The following is a 19300-nucleotide window of genomic DNA, read 5'->3' on the forward strand; positions in this document are numbered from 1 at the left end:
TTTCGGCAAAATCTGAATTATCTGCATACTGACAGTTTGCTTTTGTTTCGGACTTGGGAGTAAAAGTATCACTAAAACAGCTCAGAGCAGGCTGTAATGATAACGGCATTGAAACTTCAATAGATGAAATAGGACAAGACCCAAATTTATTGCCTCGAATCGCAATCAACATAACAAAATGATCACGTTCTCAGAAAAAAAGATTCCAATATCTGAACAACACTCAAAGCTTTAGAAAATCATCAGTGTCATTGAACATCATCTTGCTCAAAAAAAATTAACATAATCTAAAAATTCTCATACATAACTTTTTCATGGCATACAATTAGCGTTGATAAAAAGATATTAATTTTAAATTATTTTGTTTTTTCTATAAAACTGGATGAAAACATTGAGAAAAACCGTTGTCTTTTGATAAGTTGCGACAATTTTTAGCAAATTTAAGATAATTTTATTTAGTCTTTGCCAAAGTATAATGGAACTTTTATGTTTTGTCAGCTGAGCGCGCAAAATGTTCACAAAAAAAATTGTCAGATACGCACAATATTTTAAGACATAAGTTATAAGACACTTTTTGGTATCAAAAGGACACGTTTAAAACGATAAAAATAGTAATTGGAATTCTTTACATCAAACACGCACATTCTCTATAGAATGGTTCGCGATATAAAAGTATCCGCTGTAGATAGGAGATGAGGTTGCACAATTTTTAAAGAAAATTTTTCACCAAAACTAAGAACTGATCTCAGGTTGTATGAGTGATGAACAAACAAGTCAATTTGTTCATCACTCAAGAGAGTAGTTGCACCAAAATCGAACAATAAATTACCAATAAACATAAAATAAAATCCAAACAAAAGCAATCAAAAAAATTTATTGATATATTGGCAATAAAATTTGACAGTGCTAAAAATTAAGGCCATTTTATCTGTATTTCGGATAATTTTAGCAAACTCTATTTGAGTAAACTAAAAAAAACTCTTGACACTCTCGTAATATTCTACGGTCAAAGCCCAAGCTGCTCATATTGTCCAAATTGAATCTGCAAAACAACTGAAACACACACGAGAGTTCTTTATCACGGATACGAAAAGTTTAGTGTTAGAATTCGTTAATAAACAACGCTTAAAACAGTTTACTTATGCTCGGTAGTGTAATAGTAACACAACATTTCAACAATAAATGAACGATTTTCAACTGTAATCGACTATATATACTTGAATTTTACATGATAATTAGAAAGATTCTGATGACGTTCAGAAAAATAGATAATACAAAAATTGAAAGTTATGCAAGAACAGAAGAAATGATTAAGTGGTCGCAATTTCAAAACCAAAACGAGAAAATCAAGCCCAGGAATTATTTGAAACTCTCCGAAGAATTCAATCACCCTAAAATGGGGTTGTAACCAACGATTCTCCTCAACGAAACCATCAGAAAATTCGTTTGGTCACATTCTAACGCATGAATACAACATAGCTGTATACTTCTTTTACTTATTCGTTAACATGAATGTTTTAATTGGAGATGATGTAAAATTTTCTGATAAAAAATCTGCTTTTCAATTACGATCGTTCAGTTTTCACGAAAAAACCATGGGTTAAAACAATTAAGAAGGTGAGTCCGCGGAAAAACGATTGGACCATGCACTGCTCTGGTTCGTACAATTAAAGAGGGCGCTTAACTTTTTGTGCCTCATCTCACATACCTATCGTACCTATCGGACCAATGTGTCAACACTAACGTCTTTCAAAAACAACTCAAAACTGCTGACGTCAAACCGCTTCACAGCGAGAAAATTCTTTACTTGTTGTATTTTTTCAACCCATATCTGTTACAAAAGTTTTTGTTAAATATTTTTAAAACATTTTGCATGTTGAGGTATCTTCACATCCAGGGAGAGGAAGAGAACAAATTTTAAAACCATTGCAAGTTAACCTTCGATCAAAATATTCGACTGTTGGAGCAGTGTCGTAATCAATAGATTCTGTCAGGAAGGCAATCGACTCCAAGGAGATAAATCAAAGTGTACATTTGGATATCTCAAAAAGGTTTGATTCAATATTACATCAATATATATACTCCGTGAACTTTGTTCAACTGGTTTTTTACTGCATTGAATGTGACTCACTTAAATTTTTCGTAAATCATGTTGTACGTTTGGGTCTCTCAAAAACGTTTGATTCAATATTGCATCAATATATACTCCATGAGTTTTATCAATTGGTTCTTCACTGCGTTGAATGTCATTCACAGAAACGTTTCGTTCACCAAAAACTTTTTCATGTACGTAAAATGAAGTTCAATCAAGCTGGTATGATGTAAAAAGAGGCGGGCTACAATGCACAGTACTATTTATAACCTATTTCAATGATCTAATGCTAAATTTGACGAAAACAGCATTTTAGTCAAATATGCTGATGATTGTTTGATTTTTTTTGGCAAATCAATTGAATGAAATTGCAAAGCCCTATCTAGAGCAACGGTGAGATTGAGAACTTTTTTCAACTCAAATGAGTAAATGTTAAATTCTACCAAATCCGCATACATTTGTTTAAGTAAATCTAATGATAAACGTCACAATTTATCGGAAACAATTCAACTGGACAACCAAAAAATAGAAATGAAAACCGGATGTAAATTACTCGGAATTTTACATGACTGCGCCCTTCAAAATCTATAAAATTGCGTGCTATCGTTCTTTCTCAATTTCATGTAATTTTTTTTCTTTGGTAGCTATTCAACAATAACTTTTTTGATTCGTATATGAAAAAATTATTACATTATATTAAAATTCTGTTAATCTGGGATCTGAAATCTTTATTTTTTATTTATAAATGAGTAAAGGCATCGTTTGGACTGCGCTCATCCAAAATTTGTTTGAGGATTGATCAACGCATACGGTTAAAATCTTTTCTTTAGTTTTGAACACAAAGATTCAAATAGCCATCGAGCAATCAGTAGTCTCCTCAGCGTTAATTATCAAGTCCACAACGAGGAACTAATCATATCATTTTTCAAAACCACAAATTATCGTTATTTCTAGGGAAATCAATTGTCAACCAAATGTTTTTGAATTGAAATTTCTTACAATATGCAATAAATTTTTTTAATCATACTAAAAATTCATTGACAAAGGTTTAACAAAATTTTTTATAGCAGAGTCGAAAGATTGTTTTTTAACTTTTTATGTTTACACTTGTGAAGATTTCGACTTAAAAAAAAGAATTTTTTCTAAGCTGCAGACAAAAAACAAATAACACTAACTTGCAGACAAAAAAGAATTGTCAATTAAAAATAAATTTGATTTCAAAGACAAACATTTTCAGAGATTGCGTTCATCGTCAGGTTTTCTTCAAACCGATTAACAACCGAATCAAAATATTTACAAGTATATATACTTTGCTTGTCATTGAATATATCTATCGAACTCTACAAAATAACTTAATGAATAAAAAGTTAATTTTTTGTTCTAATTACATTTTTTTCTACATTAGTTACTCAAAAAAAAGTGAATACACATTTCCGGAGTTTTTAGAACTTCCGGGCGTTCCGTTTTCATTTCATGAAATGAAATTTTTACTCTTGTCTTTATCTATTTTTATCCTCCAGCTGCTGAGCTGCTGCCGTTGACAAACTTTCTTTCTATTTCAAATAAGAAAGAAAAGTTTTTGACTTTTAGAAGTCAGGTTTACCTGCATTTGAACTAATACTTCAAGATCAGATAATAACGATGGTACTCTTCGCAGTTATTTAGTTGCAGTTTTTCAATTTTTGATGTATATCGCTTCATTTGTCATTAATTTTTAAATCCCAAGACATGTATCAACAGTGTCCCAATCAAAATTATGCGCATAACCAGAACATTCAATGAGGTGCTGTCTCACAGGGCAATCTTTCTTTTAACGTTCCAAAATTTTAGTGACAATATGGCTGGTTTGATTATCATAGACGGAGTTGCATCTACTACATGTAACTCTACATAACGAATATGATTTCAAATCTCTATCAAAAAACAATTTCAGGGTGGGCAAGTTTAATTTTCTCGTTTTGAAATTGATTTTGATATCGAACAATTTTTTTTCAGTCAACTCCGAAATTTTTGAGCTTTGTTTCCCGTGTATTGCATTAAAAAAACATCGTGTTAAGCTCATTTTTTTTTATTTGGGGGTTCTTAAATTTTTATTGAGGTTTTTAATTGCTTTGTTAATGTCTCACTAACAATACTGGAAGGCCACTCAGTTGGAGACTGGTTTTTGGACCAGATATTCCAATTTTCCTAAAAGCTACATCAAAATGTCGCAATTCTCCGTTTGCTCTAAAAGTTCTATTCGCGGTCACTTGAATAACAATTTTTTTGTGACAGGTTCACAGCTACGGAAAATTAATACTTTTTGGTATCAGTAGATTTTGGATGCCAATGACAGCTAATTTTTGTGTTCTTCTTTACCTTTATGTTCAAATCTAAATACACCAGAATTCATTTACTCTCGGTTGGGTAAAGAGTGAATTCTAGGTTTTCGTGAAGAGAATTCGCACACTCAATGTACTCTAGAGGATTCCCCTTAAAAGTGCACACTATGTCATCCACGTGCATACGCTGTATTGAAAACGGCATTGAAATTTCACCATTTAAATTAAGTCCTCAATTCTAATTCAACATAATGAAGTGATCATGCTCTCAGAAAAACGAATTTAAATATTTTGGCAGATATCAATGTTAAAACAAGTCATTATTGTCATAGAACATCATTGAGCTCAAACAAAAATTTATTTGATGTAAAAATGCTCATACAAAAACTTTTTCATTTAATATGTTAAGCTTCGAAAAAAAAAATGACTAAAGATCTTTTTTAGTGAAAAAATAGATGGAGACATTGAGAACAACCCCTTTCCCTTGATAAATTGCAATAATTTTATTATATTTTGCCAAAGTCTAATAGAATTCTCACACTTTGTCAACCAATCGCGGAAATTGTTCACACAAAACGTATTCAATTACGCACATGATTGTCAAACATAGGTTAGAACACAATTTCTGGCATCAGGATGACATGTTGAAACACAATTGATAAAATAGTAGTTGGAATGGTTTTTTTCAGAAACGCATATTCTCTTTAGATTGATTCGCTGTAAAAAGTATCCGCTGGAGATAGGAGGCGATGTTGCACATTTTTTCCTAAAACTTATCACTAAAATACTAAAACTTATCACTATGTTTGACAGAAATACATATGAGTTTATCTTAGTGAAGAGCTAAGAGTAGTTCAAACCAAAACCGAATAAAAAATAACTAAGAAACATAAAATAAAACCCAAACAAAAGCAATCAAAATACTTTAATGATATATTGGCACAAAATTTTGACAACTTTATAAATCGAGGTCTGTCTATATTTCGATGTTCATGATATAGACATAAAGAAGTGAATTAAAATAAATCATGACATTGTTGTCACAACATACGGTCAAAACAGAAGCTGCTCATATTCCACAAGTAGAATTTGCAAGACACTTGAAACACAAACAAAGAATATTTTATCACGGATGCAAAAACTTATTAGTAGAATTTGTAAATCACTCAACGTTTTAAACAGACGATTTATGCTCAGTTTTGGTTACAAACAGAAAAAGTAAAAAACAGAACCAAAAATTGCTTTTTTTGTTTGACAAAAGTAATTATCTGCCTGCAGTTATTAGAAAAAATTATCGAAGCAACCGAGGCCTTTTCTGTCTTCACATTTTGATGTTCGCTCTTCCTTCCCACTGCAAAACAATGCACTCTTAGAAAAAAGTTTCATTGCAAAGGAAAACCAACAAAGCGTTTCAAAAATAAAAAGACGAGTTTCAGTTATAACCGACGATTAATTTATATCAAATTTACAATAAAATTAGAAAGATTCTTGCGACTTTCAGAAAGACAGATATCACAAAACTGAAAGTTATACAAGAATAGAATAAAAGATTTGGTGAAATTTTGAACGCAAAACAAGAGAATCCAGGCCAGGAAGTATTTGAAACTCTCAGAAGAATTCAATCACCCTAATAAGAAGTTGCAACCGCAACTTCTTACCAACAAATGCATCAGAAAAACCGTTTGATAATATTTATTTAGTAGAATGTGGTCAAACGATTCATTTGTTAGAATGAATACAACATAGCTGTATACTTCATTTACTTGATCATTAACTTGTTCATAAACCTCAATGTTTATATTGGGGATGAAGTAAAACTTTCTGGTATAAAACCTAATTTTAAATTACAAATGTTCAATTTTCATAATTAAATCAAGGGTTTTGTGCTTAAAACAATTAAGAAGGTGAATCCGCGGAAATTCAATTGGACCATGCACTGCTCTGGTTCGTGCAATTAAAGAGGAGGCTTAATTATTTTGCCTCATCTCACATACCTATCAAGTCAACGTGTCAACACTAACTTTTTTCCAAAACAGCTCAAAACTGCTGATGTCATACAGTTTTACAACGAGATTCTTTACACGTTGTATTCTTCCCGCCCACATCTGTAGCCAAAAGTTTTTGTTTTATAATTTTAAAACATTTTGCATGATGAATTATCATCACATCCAGAAAGATTCTTGCGACTTTCAGAAAGACAGATATCACAAAACTGAAAGTTATACAAGAATAGAATAAAAGATTTGGTGAAATTTTGAACGCAAAACAAGAGAATCCAGGCCAGGAAGTATTTGAAACTCTCAGAAGAATTCAATCACCCTAATAAGAAGTTGCAACCGCAACTTCTTACCAACAAATGCATCAGAAAAACCGTTTGATAATATTTATTTAGTAGAATGTGGTCAAACGATTCATTTGTTAGAATGAATACAACATAGCTGTATACTTCATTTACTTGATCATTAACTTGTTCATAAACCTCAATGTTTATATTGGGGATGAAGTAAAACTTTCTGGTATAAAACCTAATTTTAAATTACAAATGTTCAATTTTCATAATTAAATCAAGGGTTTTGTGCTTAAAACAATTAAGAAGGTGAATCCGCGGAAATTCAATTGGACCATGCACTGCTCTGGTTCGTGCAATTAAAGAGGAGGCTTAATTATTTTGCCTCATCTCACATACCTATCAAGTCAACGTGTCAACACTAACTTTTTTCCAAAACAGCTCAAAACTGCTGATGTCATACAGTTTTACAACGAGATTCTTTACACGTTGTATTCTTCCCGCCCACATCTGTAGCCAAAAGTTTTTGTTTCATAATTTTAAAACATTTTGCATGATGAATTATCATCACATCCAGAGAGAGGAAGAGAACAAAATCTAAACCCATTGCAAGTTAGTCTTCGATCAAAATATTCTACTGTTGGCGCTTTGCCCTCTTCAATTGATTTTTTCAGGATAAATCAAGTTGTACGTTTGGATCTCTCAAAAACGTTTGATTCAAAATTGCATCAATATATACTCCATGAGTTTTATCTATTGGTTCTTCACTGCGTTGAATGTCACTCACAGAAACGTTTCGTTCACCAAAAACTTTTTCATGTACGTATAAACGAAGTTTAAACAAGTTGTTATGTTGTAAACAGAGGAAACTCACAATGCACAGTGCAGGTTAAGTCCTGTTTATACTCTATGTCAATGATCTTAAGCAAACAATTGACGAAAATAGCATTTTTGTCCAATATGCTGGTGATTGCTTGTTATTTTCGGCAAACCAACTAAATGGAAATGAAAAAATTTATCTAGAGCAAAGTCTTGACTGAGAATTTCTTTCAGCTCACATGAAGTATTATTAATTTCTACCAAATCTTGTTGCATTTGTGTTTGCAAATCTAATCATGAATGTCGCATTTCATAGGAAACAATTCAACTGGAAATCAAATTTTAGAAATGAAAACCGGATGCAAATACCTCGGAAGGAATTATACATGATTGTTACTTGAAATTGGAAAGCAAAGCAAGAAAGTTTTTATTAAACTACGGCATATAGTGTCAAAATAATCAAAATAATTAGGAAGTTGCGCACGTCAAAAGCTATGAACTTTTTTGCATGCAATTGTTCTTTCTCCTTTTCATGTAAATTTTTTTTCATTGGTAGCAATTCAACAATAGCTTTTTTCATTGGCATATGAAAAAAATATATCATATATCATATTAAAATTCAGTTGAAGTGAGATCTGAAATCTGTATTTTCTGCTCATCAATGATTAAAGGCTTTGTCTGAACTGCGCTTATCAAAAAAGTTTGAGGGTTGATCAATGCTTTCGGTAAAAAGGGTTGATCAATGCTTTCGGTAAAACTTTAGTTTTGAACAAAAGATTTAAAAAATATCGAGCATTCTATAGTCTCCTCAGCGTTAATTATCTCATAAGTAATAGAACAAAACATATCGTTTTTCAAGACCACAAATCATTGGTATTTCTAGGAAAGTCAATTGTCCACCAAATATTTTTGATTTGAAACTTCTTACCATGCGCAATGAGAAATGAAGAAGGTCACAGTTTATCGGAATCAATTCAACTGGACAACTAAAAAGGTAACATGAAAACTGCATTCAAATTACTTGACATTTTACATGAGTGTCATTTAAAACTTGAAAGCCAAGCAAAAAGGTTTTAACAAAGATTGGCATTAGGTATCAAAACAATCAAAACAATTAGAAATCTGCTTCCATCAATAATATTGACATTTTAATGCATTCCAATTTTTTCTCACACAAATTAGTTGAGCATTGATCAACGCATTCGGTTAAAATATTTGCTCTAGTTTTGATTACCAAGATAACAAAAAAATATTCGAGCAATGTATAGTCTCCTCAGCGCCAATCATCACAAAAACATTAAAACCTATCATATTTTTTTCAAGACCATAGATCATCGTTTTTCTAGGAAACTCATTTGTTCACCAAATTTCCATGAATCGAAACTTCTTGCCATGTGCGATAAGAAACAATAAACAGATTGAAAATGCATTGACAAAGTTTTTTTGAATTTTTTTTATAGCAGAGTCGAAAGATTGTCTTCTAACTTTTAATGTTTACACTTGAAAGGATTTCCATTTTAAAAAATTTATTATCACTTAGCTGCAGACGAAATAAGACTTTGAATTCAAAACCAATTTAATTTAAAAAACGGACGTTGTTTTACATTTTTACAATTTACATTTTACATAAAAACATTTTTTCACATTTATTACACCAAAAAAATAAAATCTTCATTCCGGAGGTTTTGAAATTCTCGGGTGTTTTATTTTCGTTTCTTAAACAGAAGGTTTTACTCTCGTTCCGATCTATGGATATCTTTCAGTTATTGCGGTTGACAAACTTTTGATTTAACAGAATAATTTAAGAATTTCAAAAGTCATATCACGCCTCCGGTACTCGTTGTGCGTGTTTAGTTGCGATTTTAATTTTTTGATGTTTATTGCTTTATTTGCCATTAGTTTTTCAACCCAATGACATATACCAACAATGTCCCAATCAATATTATGCCCTTTACCACAAATTTCAACGAGGTGTTGTCCCACAGGGGAACCTTTCAGTTATGTTTCAAATTTTTAGTGGTTGCATGGTTTGTTTTGTCAACGTTGATGGAATGGCATCAGTTAAATAAAACTCTATACAACACATGTGATTTCAAATTCCTATCAAAATACAATATCAGGTTGGGCAAGTTAATTTTCTCGTTTTGAAAATGATTTGAATATCAAACAGTTTTTTCAGTCTGAAGATTTTGAGAGATGTCTACTTTTTATTGAATAAAAACATCGTTGTGAGCTCCTTTTTGTTGGGGTTTTTAATTATTTTGTAATCGTCTTTTTGGCAATACTGGAAGAACACTCGAATGAAGACTGGTTGTCAGTCCAGATATCCTATTGTTCTTATGAGCTACATCAAAATATTGCCAATCTACGTTTGATTTGAAAATCCTGTGTATAGTCCCATTAATGACATTTTTATGTTTTAACGGCTCACAGCTGCGGAAATTGAACATTTTGCTGGTATCAGTAGATTGGAACCAATGGCAGATATTTTTCTGTCATTGTTTACGTTTATGTTTAAATTGTGAAGGTCACACGTATGTCAAATAAGATGTACTAAAAACCTCCGGTTTCAATGTTAATGATTTATTTTAAAACTTGATTTATGATACGATATATGGCTGATACATTGTTGATAGGCATCAGAACAGAAAATAGACCTTTCATTGAATAGAGCTCGGGCTTTGAAAAAAACCAATGAAACTAACATATCTCTATTGACTTGGTGAAGTTATCAAGATGATAGAACTGATATTGGTATTGTGTACCAATCAAAGCGGGAATGAAGTTCATTCATTGAACACAAAACTTTTCTTCAACCTTAATCTACTTAATATTTTAATTTCTAACGTTTCATTTTAAACAAGTACAGTTAGCCGAAGACATAAACTAATGCAAACGGACGGCTATTATTGTGCCGCCAGAGATTAAAACTAAATAGAGAACCACCACCAAATAGTTTTGACAACTGTGCTTGCTTCTAAACAGAATTTTTTTTTGAAAACCAATTTTTAACACTAGTCTGACGTCTTAACATTGCCAACCGAAAAAGAAATTTTGAACTGGTGTCGGAATTCAACAAGAAAAGCTGCCATTTGCGAACTTTCTAGTGAAAACTCCTTAAAATTTTGAAAAATGTGAGCTGGATCATACATGTTAATTCGATAAGAAAAATAGCGTTCAAAGTCAAGAATATCTGAATTCAACGTAATTCGACTCAAAAAATACCATTGAACGTCAATTTTTTTTGAATTTCTTTGAAATAAAAATTCAGCGTCAATAAAATTTAAGAGATGCTGAATTAGAGTGTAGAAAAATTGTTCGGGTTGCAAAAATTATTATTGAAAGAGATTGAATAGCAGCATCTTTTAAATAAAACACAGATGACGCTGCACTCATCAAAAACGCTGTTACCGGAGCCTTTTACGGATCAAATGATTTCGCAAATTATTTTGCACTTTTTGAGCTCTTGTCACAACTGCAGAAGTGATAAAGAAAAAAAAACGGTAAACGGCGCCGAAACCGTATTTGATGAACGGCCGCATTGTTTAGCGTTGAGGCTGCATCAGCTATTGATTTCTTTCGTACATTTTCGGTGGACATTAGGAAGAGCTATGAGACTGTAAAAGCTCGCAGACAAAATTACAATTGGAAATCTGTAATTCTCCAGGGGAGGCTGGCTAGGAGAGTCCAGCAGCCGGTTGAAAAATTAGCGGAATTTCTCAATGATTTCCAAACGTTAGCCTTGAATGCGTACCCCTAAGATTCTCCTGAGATAAAAAACACCTATATTTGAGGGGATTCCTCGAAGGCATAGAAAATAGTCAGGTGCGGTTCGATATGAGAGAAAACTTACTCAACGCGGATATGACTTTAGACAAAGCTTTAGAAAGAGCATTACACATTGAAGCAGTCACCAGAATTGAGGAGGAGGACAATGAGCCGCGGTTTTCTGCCATCCAGTTAAAAAAATTGTTATTTGGTTAATTCAGTTAATGATTTAGTGCCAACATTGCAGGTTAGTTAATTTAGCAGGCAAGATGATCGGAAACTTTCATCGCAAGGAGCAAGGTCAAAAAAGGGCATAAATGAGCAAAGTTTAAGAGAAACCGGAGATAGAAATAGAAACTACAATAGCTACACCGGAAGCAGCGCTGATAGCAGACGAAACAGTTATGACAGTAGAGCGCAATCGCCAACACCAGGATGCGAGAACAGAAGCCGAGATCAGTCGCACGAGAGTTGTGTTAAGCAGTCAAAACGAGTGGTAAGTTTTGAGATAAAAATGTCAGGGTCAAGGAAATCATGCATCTGAGAAATGCAAGAATTGTTTTCACTGGGGGATACGAAATGATTTCAAACGAAATTGCCCGTATTTAAACGGGAACTATCTGAAGACATCAGGGTTTCATTTTCATTGAGCTACGTACAAATTTCGCCTGGCGGAAGAGCCCAGTGGAGGCATTGTCGGCCAGAATATTGATGAAAAATAAACTGATATTTGCCTTTATTGATAATGGAAGTAGTGTTTATCTTTTAAGTGACACACTGTACCAGGAACTGGGAAAACCGAACCAGATCAGATTGTGCAAAAAATATAATAGCCGCCAAAAACGGGAAAATGCCTTTAAAGAGATCAACAGCTATTCAAGCTCAACTTCAAAAAATTACACCTGAAACAACAATTGAGTTTCTAGTCACCAAAATTGAGATAGTGCTTTGTTTGTTTGGCGTGAAATTCATATATAGTTTTGAATGTATACTAAAACTCAGAAAAAAAACAAACTGTTTTGCGGGAAAATTGGGAAAACAATACATCTGTCTTCATTACAACGAAGTAATAAGAATCTTTTTTAAACTGCTGCGGAGGATCACGATATATCCCGTTGCTATGGGGGTTTCGTTAAACGTAAAATTGTCGATGAAGAAGGTAACAGAAAACAACAAACAGAAATTATAGTCGAATCCATGAAAGAGTGTGAAAACAAATCAAATTTATTTATAGCGAGATCGCTAATTGACACGGTTGATGATGTTGTAAGTGTTCGATTTCTAAATTTCACACAAGAAAAAGGGAAAATTTATAAAATGCGACCATGACATGTGCGGAAAACGTTAACAAAAATTCCAGGAAAAATAACCATGACTATATTTCAAAACATTAAGATTAATTTGATTTTTTAGAAGCATGTGAACGCAAGTTCAATGAGTTTGTCTTTTGAGGAAATAACAAAATTGAGATCACTTTGCACAAAATATAAAACTTTTTTGCGAACTTCAAATGAAATGGGACTTTGTGACCGAGTTTGTTATAAAATAATATTAAAAAAGGACGCTGTGCCATTCAGAGGTACATACGGCAACATGAGTTTTGCGAAGCCATGAAAAAAATTGTTGAAGACTTGGAATGAGATGTTTTAGTCAAACCAACAGTTTACGATTCAGCAGCTCCATCATTACTTGCACCAAAAAGATGGAACCTATCGCTTTGTTGTAGAAAAATGTTGGCAATTTAATATTGACATCAAGTATAGAGCAAGAAATGTCTCGATTTTGACACCAGAAAGAAAAAATTGTCTTGGGTTTAATACCAAAAAAATGGAAACATATCGAGTTGGAGGCCAAAAAGAAAAAAGGTAGTTTGGAATTCAAGACAAAAAAGTTGTCTTGAGTTCAAGACCAAAAAAATGTTGTCCTGAGATCAAGGCAAAAAAAAGAAGTCTTCATTTCAAGACTGAAAATTTCGAAAAACTTTATAAGCAGAAGGGTTTTTAATTCAATAGCGGGCAATGAGAACCCGCAAATTGGTGAGTATTTGTACTATGTGCCAGAATTGTGGAAAGTAGTTTCCGAGGTTTCCCCGGGATTCTACTCCTTTCGCGGACTTGGGAAGTTTCTACGCTAGAACTGCTGGCACCCGCTAATAATAAGTTCCGTGCTCTGTAGACTGAAGTGGATTTGCAAACCAGTGCAGTTAGTTAGAGAAGTTGAAGAAAACAAAATTTTTCACTTCAAAAAGACATCGTTGTGCTTCGACAAAAATGGATAACCGTTGTGACAAGACCAAATGCAACAAAAGAAGCATTGGCAAATGGAACTTTGGGGATGAGGCGTTAAGAGATAATTAAAGGCAGCAGCAGCCAGAAATGCTGAACAAGAGCAATCTATCAATAAATTGAAGCAAGATTTGGCCAATTTATAAGTCAATGCTTCTAAAAAGGGCAAAACCATCGAAAAAACGGAGAGAGAAAAAGAATGACCAATTTCGCTTGAGCAGCTGCAACACTACAACTGTGAGTGTCACACGTATGTAAAAAAAGGTGTACAAAAAACCTTGGGTTTCAAGGTCAAGGATATAGTTTAAATTTTAATTTTTTACCTGATTAATGACTGACACAGTTTTGATAGATGTCGACAGATTGAAATAGACAAAGCTCGAGCTTCGAGCGATGCTAACAACTGTGACATATCAGTCACAAGTTTACTTGGTTAATTTACCCCGGTGATTGAACCGATATTGGGTACGGACAAAACTGAGGATAAAACTCATTCATTGAACAATAAATCCACCTTCAGAGTTAATCACTCAATTAGATCTTCATTTATTTGAAACCATTCTCTTCTGTTTTTATCTACTTATTGATTAAACTTCAATCCATGTTTTTTAAACAAGTACCACATTCATTTAAAATAGATAATACATATTGCGCACGGGGGCTGCTATAGTGGCGAAAGAGATTAAAAGTAAATGGAAAACCACCACCCAATAATATTGAGCGTTTTACTAATTTCCAAAATAAATCTTTTTTTATTGTTTGAAAACCAACTTCTAAACTCGAGTTCGACGTCTTAACATCACGACCCGGAAGAGGAATTGTGGACTGCTGTCGGGATTCGACAAGAACAATTGCCTTCTTGGAACTTTCAAGTGAGTACTCCCTAAAAATTCGAATAGTATGAATCAGGGCGTACATGTTTTTTTGATTAAAAAATAGCGTTCAGAAACATCAGTATTTTATATTGACTTAATTTGACTTAAACTCAAGCATTAAACCTCGAGTTTTTTGCATTTATTGAAGAGGGAATTAGAGTTTTAATCATATATAAAAACTGTTAATTAGAGTGTCGGAAAAATTGTTCGAGTTTCGAACAGAATTAGTTAAATAGTTTGAATAACAACAGCTTTTAAATAAAATAAGGATGGCGCGGCACTCCTCAAAAACGCTGTTACCGGAACCGTTTACTGGATCGAATGATTTTGAAAGTTATGTTACACACTTTGAGTTCTTGTCACAACTTCAAAAGTGGCAAAGAAATGAAACAGTAAACGGCGCCGAGACCGAAATTGATGAACGGCCGCCTTATTTTGCGTTGCAAAAGTCGGCTATTGATTTCTATCGTACATTTTCGGAGGACACTAGAAAGATTTATGACGAGACCGTAAAAGCTTTCAGACAACAATATAATGAGAAACCAGTAGTGTTCCGGGGGGAGGCTAGCTAGGAGAGTCCAGCAGCTCGGTGAAAAATTAACAAATTTTCTCGGTGATTTGCAACCTTTAGCCTTCAAAGCATACCCTCAGGAGTCTAACGAAATAAGAGAACATCTCTTTTTGAGGGGATTCTTCGAAGGCATAGAAAATAGTCAGGTGCGACTCGACCAGAGAAAGAACTTCGGTGACGCGGATATGACTTTAGACAAAGCTTTAGAAAGAGCACTACACATTGAAGCAGTCACGAGAATTGAGGAGGAGGATAATGAGCCGCGGTTTTCTGCCATCCAGTCGAATGAAAACACACAACTAGTTAATTCGATTAACGATTTAGTGCGAACACTGCAGACTAATCAACCTAATAGGCAAGAGAATCAAAAGTTTTCAGCGCACGGCCAAAAGAGTTTCTGCGCGGTAGTGAGCGAAGTTCAAGAGACAACGGAGATAGAAATAGAAGTACTAATAGCTATACCAGAAGCAGCGCTGAGCATAGACGAAACAATTACGAAATCAGAGCGGAGGTGAGAACAGAAGCCGATATCGATCGCACGAGAGTCGTGCCGAGCAGTCGAAGGCAGCGGTGAGTTTCGAGAAAGAAAAATGTTGCCGTTCCGGTCAGCGAAACCAAGCATCTCGGGAATGCAAAAATTGTTTCGAATGTGGGAGCCTAAATCACTTCAAACGAAATTGTCCGTATTTAAACGAGAACTAGCTGGAAATGGCAGGGCTTCATTTTCAGCCTGCTACGTGAAAAACTTGCGTGGCGGAAACAGCCCAGTGGAGGCGTTGTTTGCAAAAATAATGATAAAAGACAAATTGATAATTGCCTTAATTGACAGTGGAAGTAGTGTTAATATTATAAGTGACACACTCTACAAGCAATTGGGGGAACCGAGCTAGATCAGAATGTGCAATAAAAATATAATAGCTGTCAACAACGGGAAAATGCCTATAATGGGGTCAGCAGATATTCAAATTCAACTTCAGAAATTTACATTTGAAATTACAGTTAAATTTTTAGTGACCAGAGTTGAGATAACGCCATGTTTATTAGGCATGGAACTCTTGTACAATTTTGACTGTATTTTAAATCTCAGAAAGATCTAACTTTTTTGCGGGTCAATTGGGAAAAGATTACAATTGTCCCCATCCCAACGAAGTAATAGGAATCTGTTTTTAATTGCTGCTGAGTATCACGAATTACCTCGTCGCTGCGGGGGTTTCATTAAATGCAAAATTATCGATGAAGAAGGTACCATAGCACAGCAAACAGAAATTATAGTCGAACCCATGAAAGAAATTGAAGACAAATCACACTTATTAATAGCGAGATCGCTGAATGACATGGTTGATGATGTCGTATGGGTTCGGGTTCTGAACCCTACATTAGAACCAAAGAAAGTGTGGAAAAATGCGAGAATCGCATGTGCGGAAAACATTGAAAAAATTTCAAGAGTACAACAAAATAACCCAGACAATAATAAAAAGCAAAGGGATGAATTTGATTTTGAGAAACACTTGAACTCAAGTTCATTGAGCTTGTCTTGTGAGGAAGCGACAGAAGTGAGGTCACTTTGCACAAAATTCGAAGTGATATTTTCGCGAAACTCAAATGATACGGGATTTTGCGACCGAATTTATCATAAAATAAAATTAAAAAAGGATGCTGTGCCATTCAGACGTAAAATAGAGTCAAATTGCTCAAACAATTCGCCATAATAGTAAAGGAATTATCAGTCGGGAAACATTCCGAGATTGGGATGGAAAATACAGTCACGAAAATTTTGTTCATTGGAACGCTCAGTTCCAAAAACAATTTTTTCTAACAAATGAAATAACAATTTTTCGTAACTTAAAAACTGAAAGCTTATACGTTAGGTTAAAAGTTAAGGACATTCCTGTGTCAGTCTAAACAGTCAACCTCATTTTCCAAGTTGCGAAAATTTTTCCTAAATTGTTCATCTATTTATGATTAGTGTAGCCTCCTGGCAACAACTGTTGCGGAATCACGATCCTGTGACGGGAACATGTATGTATAATCAACTACTCAAATTAATTAATGAGCGCCGAGAACAAGAGAAAATGATTGAAGAGAAGGAGTCCTTAGAAGAGTCGATTGTGTACAAAAATGAAAATGTGTTTTCTTGAGTTCAAGACCAAAAAAAATGAAAATGACTTGTCTTGAGTTCAGGACCGAAAAATTGAATGAAAATGACTTGTCTTGATTTCAGGACGAAAAAAATTGAAAATGACTTGTCTTGAGTTCAAGACCAAAAAAATTAAAATAATTTGTCTTGAGTTCAAGAGCAAAAAACTGAATGAAAATGACTTGTCTTGAGTTCAGGACGAAAAAAATGAATATGACTTGTCTTGAGTTCAAGACCAAAAAAAATTAAATTGAGTTCTCTTGAGTTCAAGATCGAAAAAAATTTAAATAAGTTGTATTGAGGTCAAGACCAAAAAAATAGGGAAAAGTCTTGAGATCAAGACTTAAAATATTGCGAAACTTTAGAAGCAAAAAAGGTTTCTATTAAACATAGCAGGCAGTGAGACCCCACAATTTGGTGAATATATGTACTATATGCCAGAGTTGTGGAAATTTATTTCGGAGATTTCCCCGGTAGTGTACCGAGTGGAATCTTGTATGTCACCGACTCGGAAGGCGTCTACAAAAAAACTTCTGGCACCCGCCAATATTCGGTCCCGAGCTCTGTAGACTGAAGTGGAACTGCAAAACCAGTGGGCGCATTTAGAGAAATTGAAGAGTACAAACTCTTTACTCCAAAAGGATCTTGTCGAGCTTCGACAAAAACCAGACAAACATTGCGACAAAGCCAAATTTGCAACAAGAGAAGCATTGGGAAAACTGAGTGCCGAGTGTGAGGCGCTAAGAGATAACCTAAAGGCGGCGGCAGCTAGAAATGCCAAACAAGATCAGTCAATCGACTTACTTAAGCAGGAGTTGGCCGATCTAAAAATCAAAACTGATAAAATGAGCGAAGCCATGGAGAAAATGGAGAAAGAGAATGACCAATTGAGGTCAGAACTTCAGCAGTTGAAAAACTATAACCAGTAATTGGCGAGTGAGTGCCGAAAGAAAAACACTATAATTGATAGACAAACGCATTCCTTGATGAACAAGAAAGCCAAAATGAAGGCCACAGAAGTTCCGGAGATTCGGAATAAAAATGTATTGAGTCGGCCTGCGACAATGCATGAGATGTTGTTGGTAAAAAGTTCTGCTTCAAAGTATCAGATCAAAAGACACTACCACAAAATGAGCTTGTTGGCGCACCCTGATGCTGGTGGAGATGAGGAGTTTTTGAAGACCATTAATCGAGCATACCAAATCCTGATGAACGATGGGGCGCGAGAAGCGTACAACAATTTTGGGCTGGACGAGGCAGAGAAAGTCATGAATGACGAAAACTGATACCTGAATTTTTTATATGAAAAGTACAAACTTTTTGTAATTTAAAACGTTCATGCATCAAGAGCTGTAAAATTTGTTTGATTTTATGTGAGTGAGTGGCACACTCTATTCTTGTTGAGAGAGGGGAAGTGTGAGTGTCACACTTACGTAAAAAAATGTGTACTAAATACCTTGGGTTTCAAGGTCAAAGATTTAATTTAAATTTTAATTTACTACTTGATTATTGACTGACACAATCTTGATAGGTGTCGACAGATTGAAATAGACAAAGCTCGGGCTTCGAGCAATAATAAAAATTGTGACATATCAGTATTTACTTGGTTTATTTACAACGATGATAGAACCGATATTGGGTACGGACAAAACGGATAAAACTCATTCATTGAACAATAAACCTACCTTCAGAGTTAATCACTCGATTAGATCTTCATTTATTTGAAACCATTCCCTTCTGCTTTAATCTACCTATTAATTAAACTTCAATCCTTGTAATTTAAACAAGTACCACGCTCAATTACAAAAGATAATACATATTGCGCACGGGCGGCTGCTATACAACTAACGAATGCCAAAAAATGTTCTGTCTTTCATCGACAAAAGACCTGTTAGAAATGAAAGCCACGGAAATGTCTAAATTCGAAAGCGAGGATCAAACTCATTCATTGAACACCAAACACACCATCAGAGTGGAGGACGCCGTATTGGCCGACCGTGCGTTTAGCCGACAACCAAAAAACGAGAAAGTTAACCGACAATTTAAGTAAACTGAGCAATAAAACTTATTCTGAAGCTGTGATTGGCCAATTTAAAACACTATTTCGTAAGCGGACGAATATACCGCAGTTATTTCATCAACTAG

The sequence above is a fragment of the Convolutriloba macropyga genome, chromosome 4 (genome assembly GCF_964194025.1).
Source record: "Convolutriloba macropyga chromosome 4, txConMacr16.3, whole genome shotgun sequence".
NCBI classification, from domain to species: Eukaryota; Metazoa; Xenacoelomorpha; order Acoela; family Convolutidae; genus Convolutriloba; species Convolutriloba macropyga.